This window comes from Dipodomys ordii, unplaced genomic scaffold (genome assembly GCF_000151885.1).
Source record: "Dipodomys ordii isolate 6190 unplaced genomic scaffold, Dord_2.0 Scaffold7, whole genome shotgun sequence".
Taxonomy (NCBI): Eukaryota; Metazoa; Chordata; class Mammalia; order Rodentia; family Heteromyidae; genus Dipodomys; species Dipodomys ordii.
This window is the reverse complement of record NW_012267223.1, coordinates 14,442,904-14,457,572: the sequence shown is the minus strand read 5'-3', so window position 1 is coordinate 14,457,572 and position 14,669 is coordinate 14,442,904. Positions and strand designations below refer to the sequence as shown.

At 38.9% G+C, this 14,669-nt stretch overlaps 1 pseudogene across 1 annotated transcript; it reads right to left on the bottom strand.

Moving 5' to 3' along the window:
• Window positions 1-5,894: 5,894 nt before the first annotated feature.
• LOC106002798 lies at window positions 5,895-8,658 on the bottom strand (annotated as a pseudogene). Its single transcript, XR_001175959.1, has 2 exons — window positions 8,654-8,658; window positions 5,895-6,644 (listed from the first exon to the last, which is right to left on the bottom strand). The product of XR_001175959.1 is annotated as a 40S ribosomal protein S3a pseudogene (transcript).
• Between the last annotated feature and the right edge of the window lie 6,011 nt (window positions 8,659-14,669).

The window sequence follows — 14,669 nt, the reverse complement described above, 5'->3', positions numbered from 1 at the left end:
AATTCACTTATAAGAAAAGTAAAAGTATCGTTATATTTTTAATCAATATGTTATTCTAGATAACACTGGATTCATTTTTTTTAATTCTAAAGCAACAAGAATTTGGTCCAAAAATTTTATATATAGGTAAACTGATATTTACATCTAACACTCATAGCTAAACTCTTGGAAACATGCAAGAATTTGTATGTTTTTCTGAAGAATAATAAGAATGAGACATTCAACTGTCTGACATGCTTTAATGTAGAGACCAGTGACTTGGGGAAGTGAAGGAATTTCAGTGAGGCACAGCTAATGGCTGTGAGCTCACCAGTCTGTCACAGAATTCATGGTAAGTTTTTATGGAATACCTCGATACGTGCTGATTTGATGGATTAAATCATCAAAGAATGTCTTTGTATTCTAAAACGGCCATTTTCGGTACCATAATATAAATAGCTATCATTCCTCTATAAATAAAGGGTTGATTGCATTGTTAGTCCGTAGAAATATTACTATTTATAAAAAATAGTCAATGTTGATGCTTCAAAAAATACTAAGAGGACTGATGACCAATTTTTTGAACACTTGGTAACAGCAGAACATGCTCTGTATTACAATTGTGATTGTTTTGAGCTGGATAGGATAGTACATGCTTGTTAAACCTCCACTTGCTGGTGGAGGGGGGGTAGAGAGGCAGGGGGCTGAAACAGGGAAGTATGAGTTCAAGGTCATCCTGGTCTATATCCCAAGACTCTGTCTCAAAAACCCAACACACAAAAAAATCAAAAAGTGCTTGATTGGTACCAAGTGAGAGTCTAAAGCTCGGTGTTTATCCAGTTTGTTAGATTTCCTAACTAAAATGTGTAGCACTTTCATGGTTAATCTAAAGACTGCTTTTTTCCTCCCCACTTTTTGTTTTCCCCTCACAGCTGAACTTGTGTATGTGTTTGCTTCATTGATTTTTTTCCCCTCTCACTATTCCCTATGCCTAGAAAAAGTCCCAAGTACAAAGAAATAACTCAACAAATACACTTTAACTAAAGAAAAAATATGGATATGGAGTCTAAATGATCCTGGAATATACTTATGACTCAGGGCAAAATCATTTTGCAAAATGTTTTTGACTTGAGAAGTTCTAGAACCCTGAATAAACATAGAAGTGAATCTTCTCATTGTTGTTGTACACATGGGAAAACCACTGAAAAATTGGCAGGTTATCCACTCAAGACCTTGCACAGGTCAAGATCCCTGTGAGCCAAAACCTATGGGTACCAAATTCAGTGTTAATTCCCTTACCACTACAGCAGTTAATTCTTAGGAATGTATTTGATCGGTGAAGCCCATAGGTATTGTAGTACTCTTTAATCAACTTCCAGTAAACACTGACAGTTAAATAACCTTAAGGAAACAGGAAAATAAGACAAAAATAAAAATCAGGATATCCATCAGTGGTGGATATCCATCACAACCAGTAGAAATTTTCCACCCTCCATGGGACATTGGACCATTGTTTGGAGTGGTTTTGATTGTGTCAACTAGAGCAAGCACTGCTCTGCATATGGTGGGTAAGACTGGGATGTGGGTAAACAGCCTAGAAAGCATAAGGTTGCTCTCATAACAGAATGTTAACTGTTCTCAAGATGTCACTAGAGCTGAGGCTGAGAAACTCTAATCCCTGAAAACGTTTTGAATCTGTTGCATATCAAACAAGACTAATGTACCATGATAACCCCTACCAGGGTAGGTACCTCCGTACCTTAGATCACTTATTTCAGAGTTTTAGTGTTCAGCATTATCATTATTTAACCATTGTACTTCGCTTATATATATAAAACCCCTGAAATTGGTATTTAATTGCCACTCAATACTTTTTCTTGTAATTAACTCACTAAATGTCTTACTAAGTTAAGACAACGCTAAGCAAATGAACTAATTAGCGTCTAATTATTGGTTACTAACGATTACTACAAATGACTTGGAAATGGCTAACTTCTTTACTACTACTACCACTACTGGGAATTTCAATCACTAACCTCAAGTAATTGACTGCAATTTATAGAGGATAGGCTAGCCATAAACTGAATGACTATTAGAGTTCAGGCAAGAAACATCTACTACTTCTTGGAGAAAGAAATGCTTTAGCAAAAGGAGTTTTTGGATTCATGACCACAGGCTTCCTTGCAGAGTCTGGAGCAAAGAAGAAGATAGCATCTTAAGAGTCAGACTAAAGAAGAGAGCAGAAGCACTGAGCTAAGTCAGAAAGCACAAAGCTCCTGCTTATAGTGGACTGGCATGCTGACAGAAAAGCAGTGCCTTAAACCATAGATCAAGAGTAAGGGAGTCCAGTAGCTCCGCAGATAGGTTATGATCATACCTGTGTTTCAGACATAATGATCACTCAATCCAGCAAGGTTCCACCAGTTGCACAGCAAGCAAGGAGGGATTCCCACTAGCAATCTCCACCAATTCTCTCTCCCTCACTAGGTAACAAGCCTCCATCCTACAATACCGGACAACACAATACAAGTCTGCCATTGCATAAAGAAGACAGCCACACTTATCTTATTGGTGAATATACTTGACTTTGTAAACTCAAAAAGTGGTTGGTTCTACAGATATCTATTCTGGGAGCCAGGAAATCTGAGTTTGGGATTCCACTGTGCATATTACTCTGCCTGACTTTGGGTAGCATTTATTTATGTTACCCAATCATAATTAAATATCTAATCATCTCAATGGCCATGTTTATCCTTTGAGTCTAAGTATAAATGAGAAGTTGAATGATATGTACAAAGGATCAGAGATGAAAATACATAATCACTATGTGTAGTTTTCCAAGGAAACCTGATGGGTTCATGGCATTCTTCTACGAATGCAGCTGGAGCTTAAATGGTAAGGAAGAGACCTTGAATCTTAAACAGGCTTCTATGAGGTTTATCATGATAGTGACAAGATATAGAAGAATTTTAGGCATGAAAATGACCAGATTTATCATTCAATATAATTTTACTTTTTGATCTGATCTCAATCAATGTAACTTTTCAATCTACTCTCAGTCTGTTAGCAGTCTCTAAACTTCTACTCTCTTCATCTGTAAAATGAGGATAATAAGGCTTATTCAGAAAGATGGCTAGAATAGTCAGGTGAACTCATATAACATTTCTAGAATAGCAGTGTCTCACAGTATGCATTTCTTTTCCTTTCTCTTTATTCTACAGCAAAGAGAAATCTAGATAAGTTCCATTGTATTATTTTCAAGATCATGCTAAAATTAAGAAATGTGTTAAGTCTACTTACTAGAAATATTTGTAATGGTTTCAATCACTGTATGGGGTAGTGGTCTATGTAATTAAGGGAGTGGCAAAAATGGCAAAGTAGAACTAAGAAAACCTTCATGCTACACGAAGATGGTTTGATCATATTCACACACACTGTTACCTACATCCAGAATGGGTATCAGGAAGGAAATTCATAAAGCCATTAAGTTCATCAAGTTCCAGCTCATCATCCCTCACCACTGTACCTCTGGTCTGATAAGGGCTAAAAATTACTTACTACACACATACAGCATTTTAAGAACAAAAGAATATAAGTTATTACAGGAGACATGGAATCTCCCAGATTTCCCAGATATTTGCCAAGCACTATGCAGGGAAAGAGGATCATCAAGGAGCAATGGTTGAGTTTGTCACCTCTCTTGGAACTTGGCATGGGTATGTATTTGCAAAAGGGAAGTATATTAAAGATTAGCTACACCGCAACTTCTTCGGATTGGAGGTATGACAGGAGTCTCCCAGTGACATCCCTTTGAAATGAACGTGAAAGGAAAAACCTAGAGACCATGCATGCCTTGTCTATGATCACATGCCCCAGAATCCCAGAACACACTAGCAAATATCAGGCAAGGTACTTAATGGCAAAGAATGCCTCCTTCCTGCTATTGCTGAGAGAACTGAATACATGAATAAATGAAAAACTCTCAGAATTGTGTCTCTCCTAACTGAATACTCCAAAAGTTTTAACTACCTTTTTTTTTAATCCATTGAGTGTCATCTCACATGAGAAGTTTAATATTGTACCAAGGATCGAAGACACAAAGACACAAAACCACTCCAAAAACTAATAAGGAATTGATTTGATGGGATCGCAGCATCCTCCACGAGTACAAGGAGAGCCCAGATGGTGAAGGAAGGTCCTTGAGACCTATCCTAACCGATCTACAGTTTATGTGAGGGGCTACAATAAAATGGCATTCATTGATTTAAATCCTCAAGTACCCAGTGTTCTGAAGATCACCCCAATGTTCAATGAAACACCTCCTTATGCTCATTTCCCTTAATCCTTCCTATTCCATGAATTTAAACATCCACTTTTTAAAATATGCATCTTAAATTACCAGCATTTGGGATTAATACCATTTCCTTAAAGTGTGCTAATAGCGCGTTGTGTTGTCCCTCTAGTTCAGTGAAAGAATTAATTCATCAAGGCCAACTAAGATGCTTTACAGAGTCTCCCCCAAACTGCAGATGAATATGATTTCAGAATCATTGTACTGTTAATGTGCTGAGCTAAATTTGTTGGCAAAATTCCTGTGGTATTCTTGGTGAATGACTCCAGGTGCAGTGATTGAGGTCAAATATTCTAGTGTCGCTGCTGGGATTCTTTTTCCCTATAAAAACTAAGGGGAGGATTCCATGTCTCTTAATATAGAAGTCCCTAATGAACCGTGTCCCACCTGCAGCTGTTAAGGCAAGATTTGTCTCAATAAAAATGCGTGCTTATCAAAATTTCTATTGAAGATAGGAAAAGCGGTGCCTTATTACCTATAAAATTGTAAAATTATAGGCCTAGGAAAGAAGTTGTGCAGGCCTGTTCTGTATTTCTTCAGCTGGAGATGAGACAGTATACAAAATGGTGTCATTTCCTTTGGTGTGAGAAGTCTTCCTGTTCACAGTATATCTGTTCTGAGAGTCAAGGTTGTTTCAGATGAGTTGATGGGAAAAGAAGCTATGTCCTCTTTTCTTAAAAACCATTCTACCTAAGAACCTACAAGTGGTGTACATCTGGTCAAGAAATATAACCTTCTAAACAGAAGGGTCATTTATCTTATCAAGAGCAAGTTCTAAGTACATTTAGTTAAGGCCAGTGGGAAAATAACATTAAATCTTCCATGAGTGCCTTTCACTGAAAACTTCCTGCAGAAATGGACAGCCCTCACAAGTTAGAATTTCAGTGTAATCTGAATAGGTTTACAAGAAAGATTTCAAATATCAAGCCTGTTCTCTTTCCTTCCCTCCCCCCTTCCACCTCCTCTTCCTCTTCTTCTTCTCTTCCTCCTCCTTCTCCTTCTTTTTCTCCTTCCTCAACCTCCTCTTTTTACATTCAACATACCCAATGATGCAGAATGATTCCCTCAGATCATATAAGATTAGAACTCAATAATTGTACATCACCCAGAGAATCTAGGATTTGGGTAGCATGTAATATACTAATGGGATTTTTGTTGCTGCTGTTGTTGTTTGTTTTGTTCAATATTTTGGAGGGAATGATGATCTGGAGAGCTTAACTACTGCTTGTAGAATTGTCAAAACCAAGTATCTGAGGCTGAATTTACAGAGGCTACATTGTTTTATTTCCTCAGATAATGTGGTCAAATGTCCCAAAGGAGGGAATTTCTTGTTCAGAGAGAAAAAGAAATTTTCAGCACTATAAAGGAGATGCTTTTGCTGAGAAGCACTGAATTCTTACTTGGCTCCATTCCTTACTTGGAATGGGAAAGATAAAGGGTAAATTTGCTCTAAACTCGTCATAAAATGGGCACCAGGACATGATTTAATGAATGTTTCAGTGTTGTGTACTTGAGGATTTAAATCAATGAATGACATTTTATTTTTTTATTTGTTTTTTCACCAATAAGCCTTTTATTTGTCACTATTAAAACTCTGGATTTTAAACAGATTCTTGGACTGGTGGTTCATATCCATCAGTTCGCTCGACTTTAGCACCAATCTCGTCACCAGTAGCTTTTCCAGAACTACCACCTTCACTATGAAGCTCCATGAGTTTTCCCAATTGAAACTTGGGCTTCTTCAGCATTTTTACTTTTCTAACGAAGACATCATGAAGTGGATAAATAGACTGGCAAGCCTTTTCTATGTCTTTCCCAATGCTGTCTGGAATCAATTTATTAACTACTTCTTTCAAGTCATTTGTCTGTACTTCTCGGGTCATGATTTCCATCATCTTCTTCTGGATTTGGCAGACCTGCTGATGCTGAGCATAGGAGGTCTTGCGGATCTGAATGTTGCGTTTTTTAGTGAAACCAACACAGAACAGACGAAGCAAATAACCATCTGTAGTCTTGACATCAACATGAGCTTCAATCATAGTCTGCCACTTTTTGACCATAGAGCACATTTTGTCTCGGGTGAGATCCATGCCTGGAAGTTGGTCAGGCAGTTCCTGCCCTGAACATCCTCAGTAATTAGCTTGAATTTTCTAAATGCGACTTCATCATTCTGCAGATCAGCAAGGCTCACTTCAAACACCCGACCCTTGAGGCCATCAGATGCAATTTTGGTTCCTTGAGTCCTCGTGACTAGTGTTTTCCCAATATTCCTTATATTGAACATGGCTGGTGCTTTCACGTCATACCAATCCTTCTTAGAAAATGGATCAACCACTTTCTTCTTGGCTCCCTTTTTGCTGCCTTTTGTAAGACACTTGTTCTTGCCGCAATAAATGACATTTTAACAGTAGAGCCTTTTGGAAACAGCAGGAACTTCTCCATAACCTCTGTCCAGACAAGAACTGAGATAATAGTCCACCAGACCACCACACCTGTGACAAGGACTGTTTAATTATGAACATCATCTGGCCTTCAGACTTTATTTGTCTATTTAAATCCAAAGCTCCTATCTGTATATCCAGCATGATGGCTGAAGATGAACTGAAATGCCATCTTCCCATGGCATGCCTGTGCCAGGTAATAAGTCTCCTCTTTCCTTTACTATTCTATCTTTATTTGGTGCATAGGGATGAGTGGCCAGAACTGACAAGTGGAAGCCCATGAGGTTGGGTCTAGAACGTAAAGTTGTAATCCATGCTGAATTCTCCCATGTTCTCAGGGTAAGTTACAATGAGTGCTTGGCATTAGAACCAAGAACAAAATATTGGCTAAATATAGCCATAGGGCTTTTAAGCATCCCATGCCTTACAATTGGCTACCACTCCTTGAGAGACTAGAAGAGCAACAAGGGAGGAAGCAGCAATTAGAGGTTCAAATCCCTGGGTAGTTTCTCTCTCCCCAACCTTATAAAATAATCAAATGTACCTAGTAGTTCTTTCCTAGCCCTGCTTGATATTTAATTTAGCAGGGACTTGTGCTGAGAGCTGCATGCTTAAAAGGATTTATGAGCCGACAGAAAGAAACTTTACAGTTTTAAGACTTCAAACTAGGCAAATACAGTGTGATTTCCTGTTGGAATCTGAGTTTGTGCAACCAGAAAAATTGGAGCTGTTTTACTTTAAAGGGCTCATAGTATTTTCTGTATGTTTCTATCAGGATAGTTCATGTTGACCAGTGGAAACGGGGTTGCAGGTAGACGCATAGGGAGAGGAGGGGGAGGTGAGTTGAAGTTCAGTGATTTTAAAGTCACTGAAAAAAAATCATTTTGAGATTTCAGCTGGTGGTGGCAAGAAAGGGGGAAATTTATCAAGTTAACCAAGGAGCCAACAGAGATTACTTTACATCTTCCTATTTAAAGAAATACAAAATGATTTTTTAAAAAACCAGAAAATTCACAGAACTGTCTGTCAGTGCTCATGGTTGAATATAAAAATGGAATCTGAAGCTGGGCACTGGTCACTCACACCTGTAATCCTAGCTACTTGGGAGGCTGACATCTGAGGACTGCAGTTTGAAGCCAGCCCAGCCTGAAAAGTCCCCATGAGACTCTTATCTCCAATTAACCACCAGAAACCCGGAAGTGGCACTACAGCTCAAAGTGATAGAGCTAGCCTTAAGCAAAAGAGCTCAGGACAGCACCTGATCCCTGAGTTCAAGCCCCACAACCCATTTAAACAAGCAAACAACTGGAAAAATGGAATCTGAGTTACAATTAGATTTGGTGAATTTTCAAATACTAAGTGTTACAATGAAAAACTTAAGTTTTTTTTAATTTAATTTTATTGTAAAGATGCTGTACAAAGGGGTTATAGTTACATGAGTAAGGCAATGAGTACATTTCTTGTCAAGCATTTTTACCCCTTCCCTTCTTGTTCTCCCACTATCCCTTTCCAAACTTCAGTTTTCTATACAGAAAAAAATTGAGAAAATCTCTTATTGACACTTTCTTGCTGAAAGGGCCTCGACCAGGGATTAGGAAGCCATTTTATAAATGAGAGAATAGCATGCATGTTAGCCTTTTTGGCCTCAAATTGTCACAACTCCTCAACTCTGACATTGTGGTGTGAAAGCAACTATGGCAAACTCCAAGGTAAATGAGCATAGCTGTGTTCCAATAAAACTTTTATTTATAAGAGCAGGTAGCAGGTGGAATTTGGCTTGTTGTCTGGTCATAGTTTACCAATCCTTGAAGAAAACCTTAAGGCCAAGCTGGCTACTTAAAATGTGAAGGTTATTCAATCCCAAATTGAGTACACACTGGACGTTATGTTGAAAATGAATTCTATACAACTTGTGGGTAACATGGGAGGGAAAAACTGGGAGAGAGTGAGGGAAGGGGTGACATTTTCCAAAAAGAAATGTATTCATTATCTGACGTATGTAACTATCACCCCTCTGTACATCACCTTTATAATAACTATTATTTTTTAATCCCAAACTGAACATCCAAAGAAAATGAAGAAATGTGTACATGAAATGGGGGTAAACTATAAAGCATAGATACCATATTGGTAGACATATAAAACCTTGAAATATTCTTTTCCTTTCTCTTGATATAACCCTTTTGACTTTCTCTTATACAAAATGAAGGATTTGTGGATTAAGGGTAGGATCCTGACCAGGCCTGCTTCAGAATATCCTTATCTAATTGTCAACAATTTAATAAAAGGCATCAGAGAAATGCAGAGGGGAAAGTAGAGTAGTCATGAATCCAATTCACCTTAGCATTCTGAAGGAAAACTCATGATGCATTTGATAAATATGAGGCATAAAAATGACGCTGTAAAGCCTGGCATTCAGATGAGAAGAAACTAATAGACTTCAACTAACTTTTACTCAATCTTTCCCTATGAAATGCCTTGTAAATTTGAAATGGCAATTCTCTGATATTTTAACTCGCATGTTGGGGAATTTTCACTGGAGGGATTATGCCTTTAGACTTCACACACCGTTTATCACTTTGTTTTGTGCAGGGAAAAGAAACTGCCTAATGTCTATATGTATTGTCGTTTGTTAAAAGCTTTCCTTCTATGTGATCATAAATCAGTTGCCAGCTGGCTGTCAGCAACATTGTCACACTGAGAAAAGGAACCTTGGCTGCTTCTGTTACAATGAAAACCAAGTATTTATTTCATCTTTCTGGCATCAAAGGGAGAAAAAAAATTAGAAAGTCTCATCTTTGATCACCTAAGATATAGCCCTGTGCATATCATGGGCTTCTTTGCAATAACACTTTAAAGGATCTTCTCTAACGGTCACAGCAGGCTCTCCTAGCAAGAACTTTCTCCTTTTGCTTTCCCATTGTGGGTCATAACCTCTCAACTCTCATCCTAAAGATCGTGATTCCCTCCACCCTACCTTGCCCTGCAGAGATAATATTTAAATTCTCTTTAAATATAGGTTTTCAAATAGTCAACAGAATATTTTATGCAAAAGAACGCAGTTAATTTTCCTCTGAGAAAAGGTACAAGTTGGATGGATTCCTAGATTGTAAAAAAGTAAGTCTTCTTTACTCCAATCCTGACTGTTCCATCTCTACCTGCAGTTAATCCATGATCCTTCATCTATAGCAGATTTCCCTGTGTTTGTATCTTCTTTTTGCCTTCTTGGTTTTTTTTTTCCTTCAAGGAGTCATCTGTACTTTAAACTCATGCAAAAGACTTGTGAAATATGTTTCTCTATTAAAGAAATCATAAAATGACATGCATTGCTCCATTCAACAACAGTGTCAGTATGGAGAAAGGAGGCAGGAGGTTAGAAGGACAAGAAGAGTATCACTGGACGAGGGGAAAAGTATATAGTGCTACACTAGAGTCAAATGTTCTCTGCAGAATGTCCCAAGTGGCCCACAGTTAGAAGTGGTCTTATTCAGTTCTTCAGATCAAACAGACCAAGGCAGAAAATTGGAAACCTGTACCAAGGAATCTAGGCGACAGCTAATGGCAACAGAAAAGTCTCATCAAGAATAGACAAAGAATAGATAAAGACTGTGCTTCCATAGAGAAATCTGAGCCACTGTCACCAGAGAGACTATTTCACACTCTAATCTTTTCTAACAATAAGAAGTGGAGGATCCAGCATAATATGTGTGAGAAAAGAGCTGCTTGGGATTCAGAAGAAAAATCAGCAAGGAAGAATAGGAATGGGAGAACCAAATGGAGAGAACCCATAAAGACATTTTTCCCTTATGAGTTGGAAGTTCACTAATGAACCACACTATGAAAAGGATAAATAAGCACATAAAATGTATATTTCATAGAAGTAAATGTGTAGCTCTTTTTTTTAACCTGTATAGAGTTATCATTAGCTTCACTTGCTTCCTGTGGGGTGGGCGTACACATCGTGGGTTGTGTAGGGGAGGTGTGCTCATATGCATCTTCATCATCCCTTGCTATCCATAGAGACTCAATTCCAGGACTCCCTGCCTTGTCTTGGGTTTCACTATCTGCAAATGGTCAGGTTCCCTGCATAAAATTCCACAGTATTTGTACATAAACTACATACATCGTTTCATATGTATTTTTAACACACAAAAACAAGGTCCTTTATTTCTATCTAATCTATGCTTTGGAAAGGACAATCTGCAGGAATCTACATTCTTACATTACGCTTTCTCTTCAGCCCATTGAAATATGGCTTCTGATTCCATTACTCAATGGAAGTTATTAAGGTAATGATGGTCGACTAAATTATCTCGGGCTTATTCTGCTTATTTGCAGTATTTGGAATATTTGACTACTCTTATACAGAATTCATGCTTTGTATCGTGTGTGTGTGTGTGTGTGTGTGTGTGTGTGTGTGTTTGCACTAGTACTGGGAGACCTGGGCACTGTCCCTTAGATTTTTCTTCTCAAGGCTCATGCTCTACCACTTGAGGCATACCTCTATTTTTAGCCTTTTTTGTTTTTATTTTGTTTGGGGGGGGGGTTGGTGGCTAATTGTACGGACAATTCTCATGTAGTTTTCTGCCCAGAGCTAGCTTTGAACTGCAATCATCAGCCTCCTGAGTAGCTAGGATTACAGACATAAACAACTTGCACCTGGCTCCCAGAACCTCTACATTAGTGATAATGGCTAGTACAAGGTAAATGATCTGCAAATAGTTCATACACTGTATTCATTAATGAACAGGAAAAGGAGTCTGTACATATTTAGTAGAGACATAATTTTATTTCCAAATATTTTGGTTAGATTCACAGATGGAGAACCCACAGATATGAGAGCTGTCTGCATATATACATATGGATGAGTGTATCTGAACATAAATATATGTGTCTATACACATATATAATTTTCAAAAAAATGTTATAGGAAATAACCTGACAATGGGTCAAAAGCAACTGAAAAATAAATCAAACCTGTGTCTAGAGTATGTGTCTAGGGAGCAGCTCCAACAACTGCAACAGAATGCATTTTCTTTCCATATGGCTTTTCCACTTCCCATGAAATGTTCTGACTCTCCCGCCCACAGATTACAAACACTGTTTGAGCCTGGAATGTGGAATCCCAAATGTTCATGGGGAGTAGAGTCGTAGGGTTAGAGAGTCCTCAAAATGCTACACAAAGTAAGAGAAAAGCTCTCAGGAAAACTCATTAAGGAGGAAAAACAAATATCCAAGGGGAGGTGAGGGTGGTGGTTGCCACTCTCTGGAGCACATCCCATGTTTGTTTCTCATGTGACTTCTATCTTATCTCCAAGACACTGACTTTTCACTGGGAGAGAGAGACTGGGCTGTGTTAAACACAGCCTAGCCAATGCTAAAGAATCAGGCGAACACAAAGATGCCCCACAAACATGAAAAGAAAGTCATGACATCTCCAGATTGTAAAGCTCAGGTTCCCTTCTCAATGGGTTTGGCAGGTACAGGGACCATTTGCAAGAATTATCTAACCCAAACTAGATTTTAAGTATTGCCTCCACAATTGTTAATTATATAATATTGGGGAAAGCTCACTTCTGTGAACATCATTTCCTTCTCTTTCCAAGAGGGACAAATGGCATTATTTCACATCAGGTTAATGGGTCACTTTCCCTGAAGTAACTGACAAATCCAGGATTTCCACTTGAGCCACGATAGACTAACCAAAAATGTCTGTCTGAGAATTTGGGGTTTTAATTTGAGAGACAAAGGTTGAAATTCTTTGTGATAAAGTGACATTGATTCCATTATTCTGGAGAGGCCATAAACTCTTACTCTGGAACATTATCTTTTTTTTTTTTTTTTGTCAGTAGTGGGGCTTGAACTCTGGGCTGGGGCGCTGTCCCTCAGCTAATCAGCTCATGGTTAGTGCTATACCACTTGAGCTACAGCGCCACTTCCAGTTTTCTAGTGGTTTATTGGAGATAAGAGTCTCATGGACTTTCCTTGCCCGGGCTGGCTTTGAACTGTGATCCTCAGATCTCAGCCTCCTGAGTAGCTAGGATTACAGGCATGAGGCACTGGCGCCCGGCTAACATTATTTTTTTTCTTTTTTGTCAGTTGTGGGGGCTTGAACTCGGGGTCTGGGCGCTGTCCCTCAGCTCTTCAGCTCAAGGCTAGCGCTCTACCACTTGAGCCACAGCACCATTTCTGGCTTTTTTCTGCTTATGTGGTACCTCATGCATACAAGGCAAGCACTCTACCACTGGGCCAACTTCCCAGCCCACATTATCTTTATTTCTTACTCTTCTACACATTCAACTCTTCTTTGTAGCTACCCAAAGATCCTTTCAATAATTATTTGTACATTTGTTTGAGGATTTTTTATTTGGTTTGTGGCTTTACATTTCTATAACTTGTGTTCTGTTTCTCATAAGAATTATTTTGAATGAGAAGAATAAATAAATATTAGAAAGGAGGCTTTTATAACTGAAATTTCTGATGTGTGGAACTGGTCTAGTGGAAAGTAGGCACTGTCTAGATGTAGTGGTACATGCCTCTGATCCCAGCTACATGCGAGGCTGAAATTGGAAGTATCACTGTTTCAGTATCATATAGGCAAAAAAGGTCATTCAACAAGAAATGCTAGGTGTTGTAGTCCATGCCTGTCATCCCAGACATTCTGAGAAAGCCAAAATAGGAGCACTGCAGGCCAGACCGCCCAGGCTAAAAGCAAGACATTATCTCACAAAAATAATGAGAGCAAGAAGGACTGGAAACATGGCCTAAGTAGTAGAGCAACTGCCTTCCCAGCAAATGCAAAGCCCTGAGTTCAACCCCTACTACCTCCTGGGAGGCTTTCTATGGGATGGCACTACAGTTGATTAAATGATTCCTATTTTCTAGTTCATATGGTTGTCATGTGATCCAGGCTGTCTAACTAATGGTCTAACTAAATCTTAGAGACTTACTAAATGAATTAACTTAGGATAGATTCCTGGCCCCAAGTTCATTCAACATGTTTCAACTGTAAGGGTTTTGTCTGAATTCTGGCAAAGCAAGAATGGTTCCTCCTATTGCTTAGTGAGGAAATGGAACATAAAGCTAATTCTACCAGCAGCAGTCTTGGCAATGCAAAAAGAGATGTTACCTAAGAAGCAATTGACAGAGAAAGCACAGACAAGAAATAGAGACAATGAAACTTCAGCTAAGCACTTTGGTCTAGCCAGACCTGGATTTTTTTTTTGGGGGGGGGGGCTGGTTGTGGGGCCTGAACTCTGGGCCTGGGCGCTGTCCCTCAGCTCTTCAGCTCAAGGCTAGTACTCTACCACTTGAGACACAGCGCCACTTCCGGCTTTTTTCTTTTTGCTTATGTGGTGCTGAGGAATGGAACCCAGGGCCTCACGCATGCAAGGCAAGCGCTCTACCGCTGAGCCACCTTCCCAGCCCCCAGACCTGGATCTTATCTAGATGCAATGACTTCTGGCACCCCAAATAAATCTTTCTTTGTAAAGCAACGTATTATTATTATTAATTATTATTATTACTACTACTACGACTACTATTACTCCTACTATTACTACTATTATTTGTTCAGTTGTGGGGTTTGAACTCAGGGCTTGGGTACTGTCCTTGAGCCTCTTTGTGCTCAAGGCTAGCACTCTACCACTGAGGCCACAGCACCACTTCCAGTTTTTGAGTTTGGAGGGACTTTTCTGCCTGAGCTGGCTTTAAACCATGATCCTAAATCTCAGCCTCCTGAGTAGCTAGGATTACAGGTATGAGCCACTGCCCCCAGTAACCATTTCTTTTAATATATCTTGGATGCTTTCAGTTTTTAGCCAATGATGCAGATGCGATTTGAATACCTTAGCGATTTGAATTTGGACACATGATTATATTTGAATATAGATAGACTT